The 27,458-nt window shown below is 37.2% G+C and overlaps 1 long non-coding RNA gene across 3 annotated transcripts in view; it reads right to left on the minus strand.

Annotated features, from left to right (window-relative positions):
* LOC112150749 overlaps positions 1–27,458 on the minus strand; it is a 52,332-nt gene that overhangs the window by 17,792 nt on the left and 7,082 nt on the right. For 2 of the 3 annotated variants that reach the window (XR_002920006.2, XR_002920005.2), the window contains exons 2-3: positions 21,944–22,192; positions 21,683–21,739 (exon numbers count right to left, since the gene is read on the minus strand). This is a non-coding gene — a long non-coding RNA (uncharacterized LOC112150749). Of the gene's footprint in view, positions 1–21,682; positions 21,740–21,943; positions 23,736–27,458 lie in introns of those variants that run through there. The other variant, XR_004947772.1, reaches the window with a different exon arrangement.

The raw sequence follows: 27,458 nt of genomic DNA on the forward strand, positions 1-27,458 counted from the left end.
CAGAATGGACTGGATTAGGGAGTGTGTGACCCGCCGACTGAATCACCTAGCAAGTCATTGCTACAAGCTTTTTTTTTTTTTATTTCTTCCTGATTCACAATTATTTGAATACATAAATACTCGAAAATGCTTTGTTAATCCTAATTTTCTTTATATTTACATATGTATAGATATAGACATTAATATGTCATGCATCGTGTGAAAAAATGTCACAGAACCATAATAAAAACACAAAATACACAATTTTCATTGGAGTAGCTCTTTAAAAATCTTGATATTTTGGCTGTTACACCTGGTTCACACTGGATGCGGAAGCTCTGCGAAGCAGATTTCATGCGTTATCCGCTTATCCTTCAGTTCCCACCTGACAAGTATTTTCTGCGACGGTCGACAGGCGCTTCTGCTCAGCTGTGGTTATTTAAAGCTATTTTTGCCATCATCAGACAACCAAACACATCAAAGACCCACATTTTTTTTATTTTCATCCCTAAAGTTTATTTAGATACAAATGTATAATCGCATTTGTCAATCGGAGTAATTTATCGTGAAGAATTGCCTTTATTTTGAAAATTGACCAAATTTTCTTGTGTGTCTTGGCATAACTTCCTGCCAGAACTAATGCAGATCACTTGCTGGTTGCATAAAATACAGACTTACCAAAACAATCGCTGCACGGTGCTAGCCGGCCGCGGAGGACTGCAGCGCTTCCCGTCTGATTTGAACCAAATGGAAGCGGCTGTTTCGCAGCGCTTCTACGAACTTTTTTCAGAGAGACTATAGGAACCAGAACTTTGTTTTGCTATATTGTCCTTTTACAAAAATATCTACGTTATTTTTGATACAAGTGTTGGTCCAAAGTAAAAATAAAATGCTGGTTTCTATAAACCTCAAAAACTATAGTTATATATTAAAAATAATAATCTTCATTTCCATCAACTAGTCGAGTCAAAATATTCCCAAAACTCTGAACTTTTAATATTTTGTAAAGAAGCAAAAATTCCTTGTCAGTAGAAAGTCAGAAACAGCAAACTATTAGTTATTAGGCAAAATGACACCAGAAGGATCAGCACAATGAACTTATTGTGGATTAAAAAATGCATTTTTCTATCTATATACAATAAATGAAATCTCATTTAACTTATGCGCAAAGGCATTCTTTTCTCCAAAGTTAGAATGTAATGAACCCTGTTTTAACCAGTCGTTCCCATCCTCCCCCAATCAGAGAAAACATATTTCCATTTTAGAGCCTTAAACATGATCAAAGGATCGGCTTAATATAATCAGTTCAAAACCAATTTATCACCTCCTCCCTCTACACCACCCCCCTTTTGCTGCTCACTTCTTCCCTCGTCTGCCTTTTTATTCTCCCCCTTTGCTTTCCTCACCCCTTTCTCTCCTCTTTTTTTCCATGCCCTCCCTCTCTACCTCTGCAGCTTTTATTTTCTTCACTCTGTTCATCCCTACCCTATCTCCCCCGCTACCTCTCCATTTCATCAGCTCATGAGTGTGTGAGTTTGTTTGTTGTGTGTGTGTTTGTGTGTCGTACTCTCGGCTCTATCTAGCCTGAAACAGGTGCCATATAATAGTAAATTAATTAGACGGGGAAGATGCGCCGTGTTCACCGCAAGCCTCTTGTGGCCTGCCAGGTCTCAAACACATGCTTCTCACTGACAAGCGCACCCCCACACACATGCACACATGCACACGTGCACGCACACTGGGAGAAAAGCCATCTGGGCATGGCGAGATCCCATGGGAGCATTTGTTAATATACGAGTGTGTGTGTATGTGTGAAAAAGAGATTTGGAGTGATTGGCCGTGAAGTTGACTGCAATGACGGTTTACATGACAATTAACCCTATTAGCCCTCGCGTTCATTCGCTTAAGTGTGTGAGTCTGTGTATGTTTAGTTGATATTTGGAAACAGACGGCCAAGATTGCAAGTCACAAAATCCAGCTTAACCTAAAGAGTAAGAAATAGAGACTATCACAGTCTGGAAACAAAACGAAACTGGACAAGAAAACAGAAAACAGTGGCCTACTTTATTTAAAGTTAATGGCAGAAGAGTTCAAAAGGCAGAGACATTTTTATCCGGAAAAATAGATTTAAATGCTTAAAAAATGAGGGTACCACTCTGAAACTGTCTCAAAACTAATTTGATCATTTTAACTGTACACAGAAGGCAATTTACAAATAACAGGGTACATTTCCAAAAATATATTTTATTTTGGTATCTTGAAGCTTCATTTTTTAAAAGGCTGAAACATAAAAATAAGCAATCAGTTCTTAATAGGGGAACAGTTTAAGCTGAATTGAGTGAGTCCCTGTCAGTGAAAAAAACTGTTTTTTGAATTAAATAAAATAAAATAAAAATTAAACAAGTCCTTATATGCAGTCTATTAAAATGTTTCTACTAATACTAAAAAATTAATAAAGCAATTTTTGAGCAAGTCCTTAGCAAAAAAATGATGCATTTCTTGATGAAAAAAAGTTTAAAATTTACGCTTTTATTGCCAAATAACCAAAAAATCTTTACAGATATAACTTAATACAAAGGAACATTTTCTTCTGATACTAATGATAGGCCAACAGAAAATGTGTGCCCAGTCAAAAGCACAGAGGTTTCATTTTGATGGTCCATCACTCTATAAAGTCAATTTAAAACGAACCCTTCCATAGGTATTTTTGGCAATATCCCACCACTGCATGAGGGGATGATTAATGTTGGCGTTGGCGGTCTAAAAGGTTGTGTCCAGGTAATTTTAGTTGACTGTTTGACATAGTTGCAGCTCTCAGCGTGGGGATCTGTCAGATCAATAATATCAATTATATGGTAAAGACAGCTAAATTATCAAGATGACTAGCTGGTAAGCATGAACAGAAGTGCTGGGATGCCAGACCACAAAACTGCCCAGAGAATTCACGAGGAGCAGCAGTGAAGAGCTCCGAGAACCCAGCCTGAAATCAGCAGAGACAGACAGGCAAAGAGGTGGGGGACAAAGCATTGAAAGTGACAGTTGAGTGTTTGATTGACAGGACCGTGTTTTGACTTGGAGAGTAATTACTGAATGGGGGGGGGGGGTACACATAGTGAAACACAATGGAGATTTCAAGGGGTAGGGGACAAATCTGGGCTTAAAAAGATACAGGGTTTTAAACCATGCTGGTTTCGGAACAGCATAGGGTTCATACTTATTATGGATATGAAAGAGCTGAAATTTACATTTCTATGGTATTTTTGAAATTTGGTCTGTAATGTTTTTAGTGTCAATTTTGAGGAAACCAAAAACCAAAAAAGCTCCAATGTCTGGTATCTAAACACAGACGCAACATCAAATGCATGCATGTTCAGATAACATCTCTTTTGAGAAATGTATTTAAAAAATGTCCTTAAATGTAAAATTCTAAACACAAATACATCTATAAAAAGGTAAACTTGATATCGAACAGCTGCTAAAAAACTCAAAAACTTGTGTTGGAGATAATGATTTCAGTTTAACTGTTCTAACACAGAGGAGCTTCTATATATTTGCATAATTTAACAGATCCATTCATTCATGTTCTCAACCCACTGAATCTCTTTTTGGTGTCACAGGGTTGCTGGAGCCTATCCCACTTTATTTGGTTAAAGGTGGGGTACACCTGGGAAAAGGTCACCACTCTGTGCAGGGCCACACACACACCCTCACATTCACACGTATAGGTGTTTGAACCTTCTTGCTGTCAAGTGGAGTACTAACCTCTACACCACTCTGCAGCCCTCATTTGACAAATGTAGAATTGAAAAATATTAATTGAATATAATATATTAGCTTTTAGTAAGGTTGAATTTGAATTTTAAAGTTATCAACACTGGTGCATGTGGCATAAAGTTTAAATCCCTTACATAATAATAAATGCAATGCATTTTCTAGCTTGTCAATCTTTGTGCCAAAAGTTACATTTTATGGCTTCTTTGTGATAAGTTTAAAACAAAATATTCTATTGAAAGCGGAGCATTACTGAGCTGAAGGTGAGCTGATTGTCACAGATGAGAGGCTCTTGCAGAGATTTCAGATTATCACTGTCAGGCCCTCTGCTGTTACTGTCACCAGCTAAACACAATGAAGCAGCTAACAGCTTGCTAAAGGGATTAGCTGTGCGCTTCACTTTTGTTGCATCGACTCTTACACACACACACACACAGCTCCCTGGCAAAGTGTCAGAGCCTCATCCATGTGTCACACAGATTTAGAGATTAATCAAATTGAAAAGCGAGATGGAGAGAGGGAGAAAACAGGCGGGAGAATGCACAAGGCCCCTGGCCAGGCAGCTCTGAGGGCCTCGGAAACCCACCGGCACTGGCTCTCAGGGCCCCTTGAGGGGCCCGGTCAACAAATATTGAGATTGAAGCTCCAGCACCGAAATGTATGAGTGTGCATGTGTTTGCTGCTTGTATGTGTGTGTCAGCCCCTGAAGCAGATGGCCAGGGATGTTCGTTTAAGACAGATGATTGATTTTAGGAAACAGATATCCAGCCTTGTTAAGCAGAAAGCACCTCTGGGACCTGGTGAGAGAGAGAAAGGGGAGGGCTGGATGAACAGACAGAGTGTGCTTGTTTAACCTCTGCCACTGCCAACTGTAGAGAGATAGAGGGAGCCGGCAAACGAGAAAAGAATAAGCACCGGAGAGAGAGGGGAAAACTGTGCCTATTTAACTTCATCACTGCAGCTGGAAAAAGGGAGGAGAGCAGAGGAGAAGAGAGGGGGGAACGAGAGGAGAGGATAATGGGGTTAATGCCAGCAGACAAGCAGCCGCAGTGCTGGGGTTAATAACACACACTCACTCTCTCTGGGGAAAGAACTGTGTGGGAAGCCAGTATTTGATCTGTGAGTAATGCATTAAATGTGTACGACCACACACTCCTGTAGTATGTTTGTATGTCTGATTAAGTCAAACACAAGTGAATTCACCAGCAGATTCACATTAACAATCATTTAAAGTCCCTCTTTGATCATATTTTGATATATTGTAAAAGTGTTCCCATTTTTCATTTAACCATGACTATGCAGTTTTTAAGCAAAAGTTCATTAGAAATTCGCATCTGAGTTGTGCGGGACTGTTGGCACGGAGTAAGCCTGCCCTGACTTCCCATCATCCCTCTCTCCCGTCACCTTACAGTTCCTCACATCCCAAACCTAACATCACCAGTGCAACAAAAATGTCGAGCAATATTGAAGCTATCCAGATGTGCAGTTTTGAGCCAGATGATAGCTCAGACGAGGAAAATGAAGACATGCAAGTGGATGTATTGGAATGGAGCAGAGCAGGGAGCTGTGGCCCGCCGACTAGCACCTACTTCGCTGATATTAGCATGTTTCTGCTCCTGATTCACAGTGATTTGAATAAGGAAATACTAGAAAACTCACTTCAATTATCCTTTAAAAAAAATATTCTATCATGAGAAAAATGCTACAACAATATGTTTAAAAAACTTTGAAATTCCTACCTACATTTTATTCAAAATAATCCAATTATCCAACATAGGATAAGATATCAACTTTACCCATACCGTTCAAACTAAAATAACAACTGTGCTGTCTTTCCCAAAAAATAGACTGTGTTCATTTATAGATGACTTCCTGGAGAGAAACTGACTGTTTTTGTGTGTGTTTTTTTTTTTTTTTTTTTGGTAGACAACACGAGTTGTGAAGCAACTGAAGGAACATTATAGGTGATGAGAAATTAAATAAAATTACATAAAAAATAATAAATAAAACCAGACAGAAATTAAGTTTAAAAGGTAACTATTTAGGCAATATTTGCAAGAGAACTTTTGCACACAAAATTGGGAAAATATAATAGTAAGCCAGGAGCCTAGAACCTTGAGAGTCCTTAGTTGTTGGTAGAATTACTATCATCTGGACAGAGATCTTGAGTTGTTCCTGGAATGTGCTGGAGCAATTCTCCCAGCTTGGGAGTCACAGTATTGAACTCATTTTCTGTTCTTTTCTGAGGCCTGGTGTTTTTTCTCAATCTTCTCATGTTCCGTCTCCCCAATTTTTATCTTGGAATTCTTAATTTTAACAAAGTGGTCTTTTTCCCTTCTTGTTCAGCACTACGATGAGGCAAAATTAAGTATTTGGCAGTTACCGATTTGCAAATTGTCCCACTTAAAAAAAAAGATACTGGTCTGTCATGTTCATCATAAATACACATCAACCATGAGAGACAGAATGTAAGAAAATAAAATAATCCAGGAAATCCCATTATATACTCAAAACATCCCAGCTCCTGAGAAGATCTGCATGAAAGAATGGTCCCAAATAATAGCTACAGTGTGCAGTGTGAAGACCTCTGTCCTTGCCAACCAGAACCACATTACAAAGTATTATGGTGAGGTATTGTTTTTGACCACATACTTATTTTCTTCTCTGATGTAAAAATAACTTCTCTACAAAAATAGTCATCCATGTTTTTTTTTTCATTTTTTCTAACAGTTGAAGCATACCAGTGATGACCATTACAGACTTCCCTCATCTTTTAAAGTAGGACAGCTTGCAAAATCTTTGAATGCAGAACACTTTTTTGCCCCATTGTTTCTCCAGTTGGTTGACTATTACCATTTTATCTGATATTATTCTACATCACACCTGTAGTCACAAAAATGATCTGACCTGTTTGAATGCCGATACAATCATTGTCCAGTCTGTGTTTCCATGGAGAGTACTACTTGTTATCTGCTATTCTAAAGCCAAGCATCTCTAGTATTACTGTTGCTGTTGTGTATGATTGGTCTCAGTGATGGTTGTAATAGCGACTGTATATTGTGCTGCACTCACATCCTCAATTAGACTTTCAGAAAGGTCTCTAATGGTCTGCTTCAGGAAATTCTTGTGTCTCAAGTTGGCTGTGATTTTCAGTTTGGGGTCAAGCTTCTATCCTGTCCATGACATCTAATTCAGCATGACGCTTTGCTCATTTCACTGAAATGATTTTAGAGGTAGACAGGATGATGCATGATGGGATGTTACCTAAAAAACTCTAGTAAAATTGTACCCCAACCGATTTTTGACTCCAGTGTGTCACATCAGATACCACTACACTGTTCTGCATACACATGTATAGATATGAATGTGCGTGTGTGTGTCTGTGTGTTTTATTTACTCTTAAAATAGCTAATCCTCACTGAACAACTTTTATCAATTCTCAAAACAAGTTAGATTGACTGAAGGTGACAAACTGATTGATGGTGTTTCACAGTTTAAAACAAATGGCAATGATCAATTATCACAAAACAGAAGCACAGAAAACATTCATTTATGTGAAAATAATGTTACATTTAAAAACAAAGAAATAATCAGGTCATGAACCTCTGTGTCAGTTCACAATTTATTATATAGGTTTTCTCAACAAAAAAAAAAAAAGTTTTATTAAAACATAAGTCCATATTTTGGGGATTTCAGGTTGTCCTGTTGGTTTATAAGATTGGTGACAATCTGCAGCTGTTGCTCCCATGACCTTACATTTCAATGTTCATCATTGTTTTCTATTGATGAACACTGAACAGTTCAGTGTGAGCTCCATGACTGCAATGTCTCCAGACCGTGTTCCTTACTCTACCACCATGGTGCTTCACAGTTAAAGGGTTTTCCTACATGGGCCCGTGTCCTTCAAGTCCCATTTGTCAGGATGCGGTGGGCAATTTGGTTGTTCGTTCAGATGTAGCCACCAACACCCAAATTTCTCCCTTTGTTTTTTTCTCCAGCTGGTTTCATGTAAATTCAGTCATTTTCTAGACCTGGTCTAAAACTTTTTTAAAAGGTAGTATTGACTGAAGCTTTTTGAGACCTGACACAAGACCTTGTGTACTTTTTGAAATCGATATCAACCTATCGGCCTTTTTTCTAAAGTTGCGGTGACTGATACCCATTTTGTTTTTACTCATTATTCAGTGGACTCCATAGTTAAGGAATGACTTTAAAACCCTTTCCATGTTGATGGGCACAAACCTCTTTACTAATGTGTTTCTCCTACTTAGTGCTATCATAAAAACCTGACTGTTTTATACTCACTGCACAACTATTGTAATGTTTACACATATAGTTCTGATCAGACAGGATCAGGCTTTACTTGTCAAACTGAGTGGATGAGTGAGAATTTTGTTTTGTCATCCTCCATTGTTACACATGTACATAGTCAAGAACCTTTAACATGCCATTGACATTTTTAGAAGTCAAAGCGCCTGAAAGTCCTAGTTTTAGCAAAGGAAAATAAGAAAATGTATTTCTTGTCATCACTGTATTTGTCAAAAAAAATCTATATATGTGGCAAACAAAATAAAGATTGTTAAATAAGATGAGAGTAAAGAAATAGCCTCTGCCGTGGGAGCTGTAGATTCTGGATGAGCAGCAGAGGCCAGGAAAGGACACAGTTCTCCACACTCTTATTTGAAGATTTCCCCATCTAGCATTTTAAAAAATATTCTTTCTGTGCTAATCATATTTGTGAAAAAGTTATGGAGGAGTTAAAAAAATTGCTTATATTTCATTTTTCCATTCATGTAAAGGTGTGACCTGTTAGTGGAAAAATTAAGCCACTCAAACTATATCCTTTTACCAATACTGCTGTAAAAATGGTCAGTGTGCTGCTATTTCACACTTTGTGTCTATTTTTTGTACTTCATTTTTCCCTTTTCACTCTTTTTTTTATTTAGACAAACTGTGGTCAGCACAGACTTCCACTGAGGCCACACTGCAGCCAATTCTTTGTGTTTCAGCTTTAGGAAATTAGGATGGAGACTTTACCACAGAGGCCGAGAGGAAAGGTCTCATTAGTCCACAGATCACAAAGAGGAAGATTATCAGTCTGCACACAACAGTTGATGATTTAAATGACATTAAAGGATATTAAAAGGAGCGCCTGTCATTTTGATATGACACCTCTATCGCAGAAAAAAAGGACAAAATCCTTCAGGGAGCTTTTACCTTTTGTATTCCAGCACAGTTATGTGATACCGACATCACAGAAACAAATTACAACCATAGAAAAGCCCACTGTGCTTATTATGGGAAAAAAATAACATTTTGGATTTTAAGTCTTTCCAGAATCAGTGAAGAGCATTGTACAATTTAAAGGAGAATTAAAAAAAAATATTTGAGACAAAGGAATTTAATAAAAAATATTTTTGATGCATTTCAGTTTTTATTGGATGTTAAACACAAGTTACAAATCTATGTCACATGGTTCAGCTGCAGCGAAAGTCAACGCTGGGATGTTTGCCATCCACATACATTTCTGATGAATACATTTCTTCTCTGTGTGAGTCTGCGCATGTTTTAGGCCACAATCATTTGTCATTTCAGGAGCCCCTTTTAGACATTTGCTGTAGAAAAACGATCCATTATCCAAGCCGACTATCTTTTCTCCTGTCTGAAGTGTCTGCATGAAACAGACCAGCAGGTGATTCGTGCACACAAAAACACATTACAGGCCAGTGAAACACATATCTACAGCTAAGAGTGACAGGTTTAAAGGCTGGCTGCTATGCAGAGCAGACTTCTCTCTACTGAACCCGAATAAAATTATTTTATGCAGCAGCCAGATGCTGATGTTAATTTTTGTTATAAGGAAATAAAAAAACTATTTACTATTTAAAAATAATGCATATGATGGCTATAATATAGAGTAAATTATTCTATAATACTGATGTAGTTTAGGAATCAAAGGACATAAAACGTTGGTTGTAATCCAGGTCTACTAGTGAAAAAATGAAATCCGACTGCCTTCGAGAGTATTAAATCCAAACATATTTTAAGCCAAAAATTGTAAAAATAATCCAAAAACAAGCTTTTTGGATGCTCTTAATTATAAGTAATTTTAAAAAAGGTAAATATTTATTTTGATATAAAATAGGCAGATATGAGAAACTGATGAAAACAGAAAAATATAATGACAATGCTATATTGTAAAAAAAATAATAATAATAAATAAATAAATTACAATAATTTAGTATATATAATTTTTTTCTAAATGAAATCATATTTGTTTGTTGTTGTTTTTTTCTCCTGGGTTTATGTTTTATTTAATCAACCCGGTCCACATTCCAACTAGGTTCCTACATGTGCAGCAGTTAGCCTCAGCACAGCAGAGCCCAGAAAAGCCTCATGTTTAGTGCAGTGATGCCATCTATTGGAGCCCCAGCTGCCACTATGACAGGATTAAACAGAGGAAAGAGCTGCTTTATGCTAAAAACCATATTGATGCAGCTCCACAGAAAAAGCTGTCCAAACGAAAAGAGAACCATCAAACCATCAGCTTGAAATTCATTCATTTTAGCAGCACAGATTAAATAGACGGTTCACATTATTTATGCTTTTTGAACTAAAGATGATGCTTATAAAATATTAAGGAGGCAGTATTCTGGAAAAGAGTTGTTCTGTTGACATTTTTTTGGATATAACATTGCATTGGTTATAAACTATGTCAAATGTGGATTTTCTGTGGTAAAAAGAAAAATCCATACAAGGTGGAATGAATAGAAAAAAGGAGAACTTAGCAAAATATATTTTTTTTATTGCAAAGTTTGTTGTGTATTGTCCTAATTTTAATTCCTATTACCTTGTAGTAGACTTTAAAATAATCCTAAATTGTGAAAAATTCTGAAACATGCTGGTTTGTCACATATGAATAAATGAATGTGAAGGCCTGCATTTCACCAAGAAGACAAAACAATGCAGCATTTGTAGGTTACCATAAATAAAAAAAACACTATTGCAAGTGTGTATTAAATGAAATAAGTTTTACAAAATTGTGCACGTGTTGCACTTGTGATCACAAACAGCAACTGTAAATTCCTGAAATTGTAATGATTTACCCTCGAACTTAAACTTAAAATCCTATTCTTTGACGCTAAACAGCTTTTATAAAACAAAAAAGGTTTTAATTACCTCATGCATAATATTATTAAACAAAGCAAAATTTAAAGAAAGTGAACAGCAATGTTTTCCACAGTATCGGATATTAAGGATCAATGTGATGCACTTGTGCACATTCAGCTACAAACCCCCGACTGAAAACCACAAAAATACATTTTATTTGAGCAATTCTGTTGTGCTAAACCTATCTTATATATGGCCATTGTTTATTTTTTAAATGTTCTTGAAATTTAAAGGTAATGTCCACTGGTTACTTTCTAAAGTGAGCTCACCCAAACAGGATACAAATTTACAGATTTTGTACATTCTGGGAAATATTCTAAAAAGTGCCTCATGATTTACAGTCGATATTACCTCTGATCATGAGACCCGGTCAATGGCTATCAGGCTTGACTGTCGCATGACTGATTAAGCTCCTTTGTGTGTGTTGGAGATAATGAATGCTACTCTGTTGTTCTGCTCTTCTTTCTGACTCTTTCCCCAACAATGTCTTTATGGATCCTCCTCTTTTTTTTGTTCCCTTTGGTTTTACTGCAGGGGGCACTAATAGCACACTGCTGACAAACACGCGCACGAGCACACGCGTGCACTCACACTGTGTGAGCCAACACAAACCCTGCAGACACACAACGGAACACAAATGCATGTTTTCACAAAAGTCGATCCAAAAAGGTTGAATTCATAAGACTGAGCTGGGAAAGAAGAGGCAGCGTTTTGTGATGATTATGACACACAAACCCATATTTTTTTTGCATTCAACTCTGATATAAAGCATAAAAAATAACATATCAAAACTATTATTACATCATTAAACAAGTACCAATCCTTAAATAGTATTTTTTTTTCAAAGAAGTGAAATCACAATCTCAATTTTGCACTAATCTAAATATTTTTAAAATGATATTATTTACAAAGTGAACTGTTTATCTGATTGAAAAGCTTTAAAAAACCTTAGAGATACTGACAATACACACAGATGAAGTACGTGACAGTCACATCGAGTCCAAGGATGTTAAAATGTCCTCTGACTAAGAATAAAAGTTGAATTTATTGTGATGCATTTAGAGGCCTGTATAAAACATGTAAATCAGGCCTCCAAAGCATTTTTTTATATATAATTAGGAAGTCCAAAGTTTTCAACTTTGTTGCTGCAGCAGTGAGGTTTACAACATGCATGAACAACCACAATGAAAAAGAGAAGGGTCAGTTTCATTCTGTTTCATTTCTGTCCATTTCAGCACCACGGACAGAGACTCACACCCTCACATACAACCATCTAATGTTCTTACAGAGATATTTGTTGCAGGAAACACTTTAGCACATAAGCTCACTTGCATGTGATTTTTAAGTCTGTTTAATAGTCATTCGGTCATCAAAGCTCTGTTCCTTCCTGCCTGACATGGGATTCTACCACTATGTCTGAGGAATGAAAGGGTCACATATTACATCCAATAATGTTTCTGTTCCAGGTAGCCAGCAAGCATGTCAACTTGTCTCTGTGTGTGTGTTGTTTTCACACTAATTGTGCGATTTGTGGCAGCCCAGCTCAAGGCCAAACTCTGAATAGCACACATGAGGCCTCATCACCAAGGCCCACAGCCAGCCAATGGAAACTCAACTCCTCTGACCTTCGTGCAAGGCTGCATCTCTCTTTTCAAAAACTTGCATTCTCTTTACAGGTTTTCTAAAATCAGCCATACCAAAGCACCTGCTCCATGTGTAACATTATGTGAAAATTAATTATCTTTTATTGGATTTTTACGAGCCTCATTCTAATATTTTCAACTTTAACCACAAACATTCTGCAGTTTCAGCTTGTTTCATCCTTACTAAACTACCTAGAGACAAATTCATTCTAGCTTAAAAGCATTTCCATGTTGATCGATTAAACAATTTCTTGTACCTGTAAAATAATCACAAAAAGCTATTTATTAAGTTGAAAAAAAAGTATATTAAAATTAACTTTAGTGTGAAAATATTAAGGTGAAAATGCACAATTTACATCCTTTGTCTTAGGTAGCAGCAGTTAGTTCTTAGAAGATGGTTCCTCTTCATTTTAGAGAAGATTTAACATTCAGGTGAAGCAAAAATCATGTGACATTTAGGACCTTCATTAATACGTTAATATGAGTTTGTCCTCCTGGTTAACTTGTGAACTTATTAGGCATTAACAACACCACTTAAACTCCTGTTTGATTTAGTTTATGCAACTCTGTCAGTGTGTATGGCAAAAAAAAAAAACAATAGATAAAAAGTCTACACACAGAAACTATTCTCTCTTTTTCGTGCCATAATTTCCTTTTCCAGATTTTTCTCTCCTGAATGCCGAGCCAGTGACTGAGACAGCATGCATGTGTGCTCTGTGTGAGCGTAACTGCTGCTGGACTGTGAGGCCACTAGGTCCATCTGATAATTGACTGTCAAATAAAGGCTTGTTCCTCTCTGGAGTCCTCTCTGACACCCACATCAATCTGTCCTCACGTAGAGAGGCCCTAACCCGAGCCTTCACCCCCCTTCTTCCCTCCCTAAACTCTGCCATTCATCCACCACCACTTCATCCCTCATAGCCCTCCCTCTGTCCTCTACACCCAATTATCCATCCATCTATCTATCTATTGGCCCTGACCATTTATCCTGCCGCCTCTCTCCTCCTTCGCTCCATGCCATCAACACCACTTCTCTTGACGCGCTAACAGCTGTTTGACAGTAATGGCTCTAAAAGCAGAGCAGGGTGCCAGTCGATGTGTGTGCAGCCCCCTCTGTGTGTGAATAAGATGGCAACAAGACCTTGAGATTTCAATGGGCTCGCATACACACCACCACCACCTACGACTGATGGCGAATACACACGCATGCAGACAGTTATACGCCCAAACATACACTTTCCAATCAATAGTAAGTATGCATCTTTTCAGCCTCAATGTTGGTATGTCATCACATGTCCTGTTTAGAAGCAGAAATCATCTAAAATGCTCTTTAATATGAAAGGCAAAAACATGTTTTGCAGAGGTATGACTGTAATTGCATCAGGATAATTAACTGCGAGAAAAAGCTATATAGAGATGTAGTTTTTTTGTCAATGAAAAGCAGTTTGTCATCCAGCAATTATGGCTGAAGCGTGCTGACCACAAAGGCCCTTTCTGCTGATTTTTTTTTCTTCATGCTACCTAATTGCACGTACACCACAACATGCTTCTGCGTGGCTGCACTGATGTATTTATGCATGTTCACCTCCAGTCAGTCTTCGCCCCTGGTTTTGCATTGTGTTGCTGTCAGTTTGCTGCTTGATGAATAGCAACAGATTGCACTTGGTCTCATCATCTGCACCATTACTTGGAGATCTTCACAGCCAGACATACAAACACACATTTGCCTTTGTCATCTTTAGTCTTTAAAGGCAGCATGCACTCGGTGCAATGCTGTTTTTGGGGGGATATTTTCACTCTTATTCTACTTTTTATTTATTTATGTTTTTACTTTGAGATTCTTTTACTACATGGTGAGTAATCTGTGATTATGTTGTTTTCTGTCATAGAGTTACAAAGGTATTAGCTAATGATATAGGATTACTTGATTTGAATGAGGTGAAAAAGTAGAATTGGATGTCTCAAAATGAATACATGAGACAATTGTCACCCAGGCACTGATTATACATTTGACTTGATTGATTTTTCCTGAGCCAGTGCTAGTACCTCTATAAAATGTCGTAATTCTTCCAAATATGGAAGAACATCTTTTTCTGGTAATACATTTGTGCTAGTCATTTAATGGCCATAATTCACAGAATGCTCCGCCTCCTTAGAGAGAGAGTCTTCCAGGCATGTCGTATTGGGATGTATATGTATCATATCAGAAAAACTGTTGACTGTATATAGAAAACTGGACTGAGTGACCCCTCCCCCCTCCCAATCCAAACAGGAAGTACCCGCTGGCTCCAAGAAGCCAAAATCTCAGACTTCTTTTGAGAAATAAACAGCTATTACTCAGTCATTATATTTGTCAGAATAACCATTCTTACTTTGATCCCTTTTGCTAATCCTATTTTTTTTTTCTTGGAAATTGTTATTTTCCTTTTTACAAGGTTTCTATTTATTTCATTACATCATTACATTTTTTTCGATATTGTAAGACATTTAAGTTATAAACTGACCAACCAGATGCCTCAGTAAACACGTGATGCCCTTTCCTCAAACGTTTGATTAACAGATTCTCCTTGGCCCGTTATCAGTTGAAGGGGTGAGGACTTCAAGAACCGCTTTCTCATGATTGGAAACAGTAGTTAGAAACATTAAATCAGACCAACTCGGAACAATCACTGTCGTCTGACTCCAACATATGTATTGCAGAAAAATGGCGGCTGACTTGGTTTCATTTCGCTGGAAGGGAATTTACAATCTGTGACATCTTACCCGTTTTGTCCAGTTCTCTATATATATTCAATAGGAGAAACAAAACATTTTTGAGATTTAGAGACAATAATAGGACTGATAATTCAGCTTTTAAAAACAGACCAAAAGAAAATAGCATGAACTTAAAATACAGACGTGTTTTAGAATACATATTTTAATCAAAATATTGACTAAATTGTGAGATATATTATTAAAATGATCAAGGCGAGACCAAAAAGACTAACCAGTGGTTTAAGATTAAAAGACCTGGAGGATTTGCATGGGCTCATAACTTTTTTGGCAGCTCCTCCATACCCCTTTGAGCATAAATAATTCTACTTAAGAGATCTAATTTCAACCCTCAATCCTCTCTTGTCACCCCTCGTCCTTATCAACAAGAAACAACCCCCAATTTCAAGCTAACACCTGGAGCTAAGGCGTCCCTACAGTATCTAAGCAGCGGGTTTAACAGCTCGACTGTCCCTTGTTCCTCATCGTCCACTAATGCAGCTCCCAACGCTCCCATCACCCACCGCTGTAGCCCTCATTACCTTATCAGGACAAGACAAAAGGTAATAACACTGCAGACTGTGCTCAAAGGCCAAGCTGAGGTGTCACATCTCCATCTTTGTCTACTGATACAACTCTGTAAGCCTCTCATTGACTTATCCTCTTAAGACAATACCCCTGTGATTCCTTCCCATCTACTAAACCGGCTGCTTTTAGTGAGATATTCACTGGTCATCTATTACATGTGGCAACTGAGACTAACCCACCACACCTCCACCTAACGTCCCTGTATCCTTATTACCTTATCTCCGGAAGACAAAGAAGAGCTGAAACCAGTCACATTTACTCTGCTGACTTTTGGATTAGCCCTCAGACTAACTTGTCTCCTACAGGCCAAGGTGAGGACCGTCTTAATGCAGCGGCTTTTTTGCAAAAAGCCGTCCAAATTCTGCTTCCATCGCAGCTAGAGGAGCTTCAGAGGGCTTTCTGACAGTCGCATGTATCAGCACCTCAGACAGAGACGTGCAAGGTCAACCCCAGCAAGGGAGAGGTCAGAACACTCAAGGATGGAACCAGAACACACCTGTTTAAGCCTTTTGTCAAGAGAAGTACACATTTTTAATTGCATATTTTCAAATTACGAATCATAAAATTGGGCACTCATTTTAAACTGGGAACAATGGTTCAACAATAATAAGGAAAAAAAATTAAGCAATATCGCATCTTATCATTTTAAAATGGACACTATGCCAAAATTCTACATCTTAAATCATAAATTGTAGTTTTTTGCATCAGTATTATAAGTCTAATATGTGTTAGTGAGGAACAGAGTTTCACTAAAGATTGATTTATGCTAACGTGAAACTTGACTTTGAATTAAGATATTTGTTTATTTATTTATTTTACATAGAAACATAGTAAAATTAAAGAGGACAAAATCTCTTTTCTACTTCTTTTGGAGCATTTAAAGTGTGTTTGGTTGACTGCGAACATTGCAGTAGACTAGAATGGCTCCTCACCCCTTGGACTGATGGGATCCCTATACATTTTCTCCATTTGTCATGTTGTGGAAAGTACTATGAAGATTTGCATAGCATACTGGCAACAATGTACACTTTCAAACCCAAAATTAAAAAAATACATATAAATTATGTGTGTATTATAAAAAAAAATAGTCAAATGAGCACAAAAATAGATTGCACGTTTTTTCTTAACAATTTGTTGAAAATTCTGTTAAAGGCTAATATGAAATGAGTAACAGGCAGAATCAATAACTGTTGAATGGGGATTTAGTGTTTGGTATGATTTGGGGACGTTAAATAGTGCAGTGAAGAGTACAGCAAAAGCTTTAGATGAGGTTCTGCAAAACACTCAATATAATGTTGACAAAGATAGTTAATATATTTTAGTTTTTAAGCACTTTATTAGTATGGTCTCTGTAGACTCTGTAGTCTTTGTAATTATTAACACTGAAGGTATTAATAATTCTTACTAATTATGTTAATAAACCTTATTTGGCAAATTGTACTAAATAAATGTCTTACTAACACCTTATAAACACATTAATAATGTCTGTTAATGGGTTAATAAAGCTTGTTAAGGAATCTTATTATAGTGTTACAGAAAAAGCTCAAAGACCTGAGCGATTGTGGAACGAATGAATCAGTTTGCAGCCCTTGAAGATGGCATGGCATCTATCATGCAGTTTTCTAAGACACCTGTGCTTATATGAGACACTGTCATTATGTACACACTCAGCAACTAGCAGTCTGTGTGGAAGACACATACGTTAGAAGAAAGAAGCAACCTGTGGGAAAAAAAAATAATACCCAAGGTAACATTTGAAATTGGAAAAGAAGAGTAGAATGCAAGATCCAGAAGTAGATAAACACAGCAAGGCTTGATAGGCTATAAATGTCAATAATGTTTACCTTTGGTATTCCCCAGAAAAGTTTGCCCAAACATAAAAGATGGCTTCTTCATTGTCTTTTATGGTGACTGCACCTCCTGCAGCCATTGGTTCTGCTGCTTGGACTTATCTTTTTGCACAAGTTTTCATACATTCTCACATACATAAACCTGAGGTAGGTTTAAGTAGGAATCCATGAGAAGACATAAACATGTTGTCTTTTCCTCATCTCAGAAGTTATGCATCAACAGCGAAGGATAGTGGTGGCTCAAAGCGGAGGAACTTCAGTCAAACTTATTTTAGATTTATAAATTGGGTTAAAAATCCAGGGGCGTCCTTTGCTCCATTTGTGTAATATCTTTTTCATTTTTAGACCCACTTCTTCACCCTTAATTTCAAAAGAGAAGTCAAAAGGCAGGGCTAGGATGGAGAACGAGGATTTGCTCACAAAGTTTCTGTCACACAAGACTAGACTAATATGGCAGCAACACACAACACAGCAACACTGTTTGGACCTTTTACTTGGACTTGTCTCTAAAAGATTTGACACATAACTTAGACAATTCTAAATGCTATTTGTGAGCATCTACTAAACAAAGATATAAAAACAAGTCTGGCCATTTCATTCATCTCAGTTTGTAATTATTGAAATTATCTTATATGCCTCAGAAGCTCATTTACCCACAAAAGTCAGCTGTTAAACTGACTTTGAAAGTGTGATTATCAGTAAATCCTGGTTTACTTGTTTTTGTTTCTTACCTGATTAATTTGAAAACATAAGATGCCATTTTGACTTAGATTAAAATTCAAAAATTTAAATGAATTCATGGGGGTCATACGTGTATATATATATATATATATATATATATACACATATATTTAACATTATATATGTGATAATTGTAAAGCTTTTAAATGAATATTAGAAAGCTGGATAAGATGCAAATGTTGGTATTTTATAATAGTAAGGGTAAATATATGGTTAAACAATTGTTGGAGTCTGGTAATGCTTTTGTTGAGCTTTTGTTGTGAAACCGTCTTCAGCTTTATTCGTTTTGTATTGTCAAAAAAAAAAAAGCACAATTGTTCAGTGTATCCAAAAACACACATACACCTCATGATGAACAGATGCGGAGAACCAGAGTTCACAGGTTAAGTATAGACAATGTCCAAATCAGCAGGTCAGCTGGTAGACAGAGGAAATGACAGGCTTAATGACTAGCTGCTGCTGTTAATGACTAACTGCACACGGCTGAGCTGGATGGAAGAAGATCCCGTCTGACAAATGCCTGCGTTCACACACAGGTGCACCCAGACCAGCACTCACAGATTACAGATGGAATCGGCCCTCTACCTCTCCAGCTCAATGAGCTGTAATTTAGAGAGCCCACCATCCAGGCCTGGGCAGCGCAGGCCACGCCCACTACTTTAACAGTCCATTAGTAGTTATTAGAGGGTCCTCAGGGAGCTGCATGGGTCAGCACACTGCCAACCTGACTAAGATTAATAACCCATGAGATTTAATAGACAATCAGGCTGAAAAAACAGGCGTTACACCAGGAAAAAAAAAAAATAGGAATGTTTCACGCTGGTACACCACAATGTTTTCACCAAATCTTAAACACTTGTACCTGCTTTTTCCATTAGTAGATCAATGTTAATAGATGCAATAAATTTTGATTAACAAAAAAATATGACCGTAGTTATTAAAACATCAAACCATAATTTGAAAAAAAAAAAAAATCAAAACTAACATTTTTCACCCAATTCTGTGTTAGAATTTAGAATGTGTTAGAAAGATGTGTTGTTTGTGTTAGAGAGAATTAGCAACTTTTATGTTGTCATTTATTTTACTGCTCACTTTTATTTTGAAAGCCATCAGCGAGGAACTAAGTCTTGAGAAAAAGTCATTTAGAACTGTATCATAGAGGGTGAAAATACTTGAGCTTTAATGCATGCACTGATGTTTAGTTATGAATGTGTGTCAAACAATTGAGATTCTTTAATTTTGTACATTTGCAGAATAAATTGACAGAGAAACACATAAAATCCCTAAACCCCTAAGGAAAACCCCTAAAATGTTAAAAATATTTTAGAAAGCGATTAACTTTTTTATGTGTAAGCAAAGGATGGAATCTGTGTTTGATGGTGATGATGATCTTCTAACTTTTTTCATCCTTTTCCCCATTTGATCCCAAAAAGCACAAAATAAGGAATTATGGCATTTAGAATTTGAACTTTATTAACTGGACAAAAAACTTTCAGTTGTGGATTTGAATGATCCCATCATGATTGTGAAGTTAAGAAAAAAAATTCACAGATGAAATAAAGCAGCTTCTGATTTAGTGTATTTTGTTTTTAATAAAATGCAGTTATGCATGACTATGACTGGTAGGTGGCAAATACACAAACACGTCCTCCTTTGACAGACAGAATGTCTGATAGAATGTGGCACACCAAGAAAAGTCATTAGTCAATTAAGAATAAACTCTACCCAGAAATGTTTGTTTCATTGTAAATCGAGGCTTTAACGTGCCAACAAAGAAATCTAATTGTTTAAATTAAACCTAGATTGTTGTCATTTCTAGAATCTAAACTGTTAAGTAGAAAGGAAGACCTCTTTGTGTCAGCAATTCCATGTAAATTCAGCTTTCAAAACATTTCCATCCAATGTGTGCAACCCCTTTTTTAAGATGTATTTTTATTTCTCTGTTAAGTTTGAGGTAAACGTTTTTTTTTCTTTTCTGGTAAACAGTTAAATATAAAAAAATGTAAAGAATCGATGACCATCCTATATAGAAATCAATTTAAAGTTCTTAAATAGATTGAAGTCAATTTCCTATTTTGGCACTGCAGCATTTAAACTGGATTGTTTTAAAGTGTTCCCCATATTTTAGTTAAGTAGAGGGGATTCAATCTTTTTAACTGTTAAACACATTATCATTGTTGAGTAAAATATAATATATAAGCAGCTAAAAAAAAGTAAGAAACATTTCAAAGAAAGCTACTTCATCAAAAACATCCCTTTATCTTGCAAAATATGTCAAAAATGTAGATCAATTTGTTTCATTTAGTGATCATTTATATAACATGTCGATTCACATGCCAGGTTCAGTTAAATCCAAAATGTAACTAATGCACAAATCTACTGCCAAAGATTTCCTAAGGTTGCATCACCTCTGTCTGCAGGTAAGAAACTGTAGTTGGTGCTGACAAAATAAATAAATGAAGCTCAAAGTGTATAAAGTTGTGACTGAGCCCACTGCATGTGCATGTGACGGCTGTGACGCGGACACACCTCCTGGATCAGGAGCATCTGCACACACATCGTGCTAAACTTTTTAAAAGTTTAAAGGCAAACGTGCCACATCACTCCATTCACTGGCATCATGGACTGAATGGGACAGGAAGCAACTACTGTTTCTTTACTGTTATCAGTTTATTCCCAATCATTTTAAAGCATTTATTGAGTTTTTAAATCTATTTTATATTGACTGGGCATTAAAGCATTTCCCAACTTTAGTAAATATGCAATAAATGATTTTATGAGAAAATGTTTTATAGGGAAAAAAAAATGTGTAAACAGCTTTTATTTCCCTGACTCTGCCGGTGAATTGATTAAAACCAAAACAAAGAGTTGAAATTAATATTGTTTTTGCTCCATTTAACTTCCAATAAAAAATAAATATACACAAATTGTCTCAAATGGCAAGAATTCTAAACGCCATGAAGAGAAGCAGCAATATTTGATCACGTTCTTTGAAAGACAAAACATCACCAACATGGATTTAAGTCACACGTGCCAATGCAGAGCACAACTTTAAATCAAACCCCATAACATTTGAATGAGAAAAGATGATAGTGAATCTTACTAAAGAATCAAGAAGCTTTTTAACAGCATTTAACGGCATTGATGCAGAGCTGGAGGCAAAGAAAAACAAAAACTCTCTGAACTCACCGACTCTGTGCTGCAGGACATGCCAGGTACCACTTTGTTCAAAGTAAACAGGAACCTCTGCAGGCCAAACAAATTATTTATTTAAAAACTCAGAGTCACCTACACAGAAAATTAAAAACTCTAAAAAACATGAAATGACGTCATGAATGCTCTGGCTGCAACTTTATTACCTCATCAAACTAAATGTTGCTGTAAAGAAAAGAAATAAACTGAGCTTAGTTTTGTATAATATAAATGTAGAAGTCTTGGATTCAATCTTACCTGTTAGAATTCATGAGCGAACGTTCCCAGGTGCTGCTCAGGTGGTAATCTTGCAGCAGGTCTCTCCTCAGCTAACTCCGTGGAAGTAACGAATGAAGGCAGTCAGCCGCAATCCTCTGTACTTGATAATCCTTCGGGACAATGATCCCAGCTGGATGCTTTTATTCCTTCTTCCTCGTCTCCGCTTCAGCCCAGACTTCTCAACAGAGGAGCATTGCTGCCTACCTGTGCAGGGCCAGCCGCACGCACCTGCAGGCGACAACAGGTAAGTAAGGAATCAGCAGCCTTCCTCGTTCCTCTTTTCAGCATTGACAACTTCGTCTGATCCTCAGAGTGTCTCTGCCAAGAGTAACCGGGCACAGCAGTCCTGTTTCTTGCCAAACACAAACACACACACATAAAGAAGAGCGTCTTGTGTTTTTTTTTTTCTTTTTTTTTTTTCTTTTTTTTACAGCAGCCAAGCTAACCCTGAGCCGGGGCCCGGTCTGCCTTTGAGATGCTCTCTAGCCCACAAACACAAGACGGCTTTCATTATCTTGCCCGTCGCAGCGCAAGGCCTAGCTTCTAAAAGCTACTGATTTCTTTCTTCCCTTAGCCCCCTGCACAAAAGGAGGGCATTTTGTAAATTACTTGCTCGTTTCAGACCAACAAAAGGTACTTTCATTGAACCCTCCTCCCCCCCATTGCTCTCATTCTATCCTCCCGCCATTTGATTTTGCTCAAATTTGATTACAAGGCTTGAAAAAGAAGGAGAAGAAAAGAGAAGAGGAAATAAGAAAGCCCCACAGATGGCGTGTTCATTCAGTGCTGTGAATGGCTTTATATGGGCTGCCTTTATACATGTGGCAATCCAAAGACGATTCAGCCGCTCCGCTAAAAAAAGAACTTGACAAAATTATTGGTTTGGCGGCTTTCTTACACGGCTGACACAGAGAACTGGCTGAAAGAAATGTCTGCCTCCTTCTTTCTCTCCTTTTCTTTTGCCGTGTTTGCTTACACGTGTGTGTTGTCATATGAATAACCACCTGCCCTCCGTCTGCAACAGGACACATTCCAAGACAGCAAGGTCGCATATTCAGCAGAACGCACAGAAAGAAAATTAATAGCATCAGCTACAGTCAAGTTGAGATAGAATCAAACACCTGAGACTCAACATGAAAGCACCATTCAAACCGGGAGCAGAGCTTTCTGTTCTGCCACAGGTTAGAATCTTCTATCTACAATAAAACTTGCTTGTTTTTTGTGCTGTGGGAGAATTGCAAGTTTTAGAAAAGACACACAAGCTCGCACAACCTGACACCGTGGATCGAGTGACCAGCTCCAGCTGAACTATGATTGTACTTTGACTCGTTATCCTATTATCAGATCATTTCACACAGAGTCCATCAGTGGCTATCAGTCCACAGAGGTCATCGCTGTCCGTGGTCAGAAAGTCCAATGGGAAAGGGTCATTTAATTCCCAGTTTCAGTAACTTCATATCCAGGTCGTAGGCGGGTTCTTTCCATCGGTGTGATAAATCGATTGGGATCGCCAGGGTCAGCCAGCCAGCCAGAAAAAACATTATTTCACAGAGAATCTTTGATTCAAAACTTACATTGTAGAGCAATGTTCTTTTTAGTTTTCCTTTTGAGAAAGAATTTGTCCATTTTTAGCTGCCCTATCACTATGGAAAGAAGCATAAGTTAAATTCTAGGTTATACATCAGCATATATATATTATTCAAGCTAAAGGAGGAGCTAGAACCATTTTCATCTCCATTTTCTTATCAACCATCTATTCATCCATGTCTCCCCTCCTCAACATTTAGATTAAATTTGTTTAGCATAACTTCCTCAGGAAAGAATTTCATAACAAGAGTTCCTCGATCAGCATCAAGTAAAATATTGAAAAAATTCTGAACTAAAAATGTCAGTTTCAATGCCACATGGAGAATCTAGTTAAAAAATTCTATAGAAAAACTGCCGGCAAAGTTTGTATATTTGTTCTTTAGCTATACCTGCAAATTTTAATTGGTTAGTGCTCTACTCTTTGTGTAAAAATCGAAATGGTCAAGCTCAGTTAAAACTCACGTCCCACGTTTTCAGGAATAGAGACATAGAAGTTTTTGCTTTTATGAATTTTTAAAGATATATTGCTGCAATGAGAGGCCTTTTTTACAGAACTACATCTCCTCTTAGGCTTGAGATTCAACCCTTCTACCTCTTAAAGGGCCATACCATGAAAAAAACAACTGTTTGAGCTTTTGAGTGTATCATACTGTTCAATCCTCAATACAAAGAACCCCAAAGCGGTATTTTGATCCGTTCACGCTTTTCTGAGTAATCCTCTAAAAACCTGCAGTCTCAACATCAGCCCCTCCCATATCTGCAAAAACGAGCAGGTCCTCATGATCTGATGTCACAGAGTGAGACAGCCCCTTTCAGGAAGAGTCTGCTCTGACCCAGTCTAACACCAATGCCCAATTTCTCCACGGAGCTAGTACTGATCAGCAAAAAACTTTAATTTTAAATGCAGAATATCTTCCAGTTGAGTCCTGTCTTTAATAAATTCGGGTTCAAACAGGTGTTTGTTAAACGTAAAACAGGAATGTTCAGCACCATCTTTGAAAACTTCAGATACAAATATAAATAAATCAAAAACAGTACTTAAAACTTCAATATTATGTAGAAAAAAAAACCCATTAAAGCAGTTTCTTGTGCTGTTGTTGTCTTTTGAAAACCTACACCTTTACAAAAAAAAGGGTGTTATGTGAAAGCAGGTGGATCTGAACAACATACTATACCAGTAAGTAAATCTTTGTGTCTGAACAGTTTATCCAAAAGAAAGACATATTTGAGATAAACAAAACTTCTGATGTTGCTAATGCCACTTGTATGTGGAACATTTTAGCAGATAAACATGTTGTTTGCAACAATAGTGCTTTTTAAGATAAATCAGATGCATTTATTTTACACTTAATGAACTCAGTTGGATTAAACATACAGACTAAATATTATTTTAGAATACATTTTGTCTTGCATCTAATACTCTTGGGGTCACAATTGTATAAATGGATTTTTATATGTGAGAGCAAGTGTCCTCACAGAAAATAAACAAGACAAATAAAATACTAGGCCTCTGATTAAGGGCTGCACTGTGACGCAGTGGTAAGCGTTCTTTCCTCACAGCGAGATCAAATTCTGGCTGGGACCTTTCTGTGTGGGTTTGCGTGGGTTTTCTCCAGGCGCCCCAGCTTCCTCCCACCATCCAAAAATATGCTTCAGAGGTTAGTTGGCTTCTCTAAAGTGTCCCTGGGTGTGCATGTGTGAGTGTGTGTGGGATTGAATGTGAGGCCCTGTAACAGACTGGTGACCCAGGGTCACCCAACAGTAACCGGGACAGGTTTCAGCAACCCCGTGACCCCGAAAGGGACGTAGGGGTTTAAAAAAAGGATGAAATCTCTAATTAGATCTTTTTTATAATAACATTTGAGTGCGATTTAAATGATAGTAAATAGAATGGTGACCTTTAGCTTTGTTTAGATATTTTAATAGATACAAATAAATCCTCCAGCTAATGCTAACAGCTGAATTTCAAGTTTTTTTTTTCTTAACCTTCAAAGTTACAGTGACTCCAGGAAGGCAACTTAAAAAATACTTTTGAACATACTATAAAGACTTTTCTGAAATTGAGAACGTTGTTTCAGCTCACAAGAAAACCCTCTGCTGCTCCCACCAGCAGTGATATAAGCTTGAAACTGCTGACAGCAGCTCTGACAGCCTCCATATCTACCACTTCAGATAAATTAGTACAAGCCGTCATCACCGCCAGCTGACCCACATTACATTTTCCCTCCAACCTGCCTGAGCGAGGATCACCACAGTGAAGCAGAAAGCCACCTTCTCAGAGAGACACTTTTCTTTTGTTAATATTATTATTATTTTATGAGAACAGAGTTATGTTGTTATGAAAGATAAGAACACAGATCCCTCACTGTGGGCTATGTAATCATTAGTTTGGTCTCCATCCACAAACCTGAAGCAATTATTGTCTCAAGATAAAAACAGAAACCAGAGGAGATTTTTTTTTTTTTTTAAGTGGAAGAAAATAAACTACAGATAGAAATGACCTTAATATTATTTCTCTCTCTGGGCATTTCCAATAAGACTCTTCCACAGTAGAGTTTGATAAAAGGATTATGCAGCTGCAGCCAAATCTGGATGTGGAGCAAAAGCTGTTTGATTGAATAATTCTTGTTTCCTTTCTGCCAAGCCAGCAGTCCTCTTTGAAAAGGAGAAATCAGCATTATGGCAGATTTACACATGTGCACTACCTGTCTGTGGATGTTGGTGTGCCGTACTGTCTGGATGACAGCAAAATTTGCATATTTTAAACAAGATGTAATAAATATAAAAGAAAACTTAGTAAAAACAAATACTTCAAATTGGATTTTTAATGAAAATTTGGTGACCAAAAATATGAGTTGTCAAAAAAGGTATGAAACTAACCCAGAAGCTTGTATTTAGCTAAAGTTTACAACTGTTTAGGTTCATATTTTCACCCAAAAAAGCCTTTACCTAAATGTATATTCTTAAAGTGTATTTCATGATTTTCTTCATTTATAGGATATAAGAAGGAATCGAGAAAGTACAACCACTAAAACAAAGGGAAAATCATGTTTTATCTTGTTTTTCTGAAGAGAAAGCATCGATTCATGATTGACTATTATTTTTAAAATAATTTACATTTTTTTAAATTATTTTTAAGAAGATACATTTATAAAAAAAATAATTTAACATAAAATAAGAGGCAGAAATAAAAAAAAAAAGATTTTTCTTTGGCGTTTGGGGCTTTGGATTGAGTCATTTGGTGCTCAAAAAGCTGTTAAAAAAACAAATTACTTTCTCTGAATCAAATTTCATTTAAAGCGCAGGAATAACAACATGATTCATCTGCTTTTATCAGGCATCATCAGCCATCAGAGCAGAGTGTTGTTAAGGCGCCTGACCTCAGTTTAGTTATCACAGCAGGGCTGTGACCTCAGGACCTTTAGTCATTACTGCCGTCTCCTCCCATCAGCCCTCCAGAGCTCTGATAAAGCTCTCTGGAACGAAGCATGCTGCTGGAATGGAAGTGACGCGACATTCATGTATATGTGATGGGACAGAGGTGGAGTGCATGCTTTCCCTTCTGTAAATTGTCCTTTTTTTGATTACCTATGAGGACCAAAATGTCCTCATGTGATAAAAGAGGCAACCGAGTGCAAGTTCTTCCTTGCACTCATTCACCCCTCGTGAGGCTTAGTTAAGGATTATCGCTTATTTGGAAGATAAAAAAGATACATATTTCAAAATAAGAGTATGTTGTGAGCAGAGGTTGGTTTAAGCAGTGCATAAGAAGTATAGGGGACTGTGATGTGACGGCTCCTCCTTCTCAAGGCAGGCGTACAGCTAAATGCTAACTAGCCCACTTATTTCTACCCCATAAAGATAATTTTCCCCAATATCCCATTTTTTTCTGCAAATCGGCAACACC

The sequence above is a fragment of the Oryzias melastigma genome, linkage group LG4 (genome assembly GCF_002922805.2).
Source record: "Oryzias melastigma strain HK-1 linkage group LG4, ASM292280v2, whole genome shotgun sequence".
In the NCBI taxonomy this organism is placed as follows: Eukaryota; Metazoa; Chordata; class Actinopteri; order Beloniformes; family Adrianichthyidae; genus Oryzias; species Oryzias melastigma.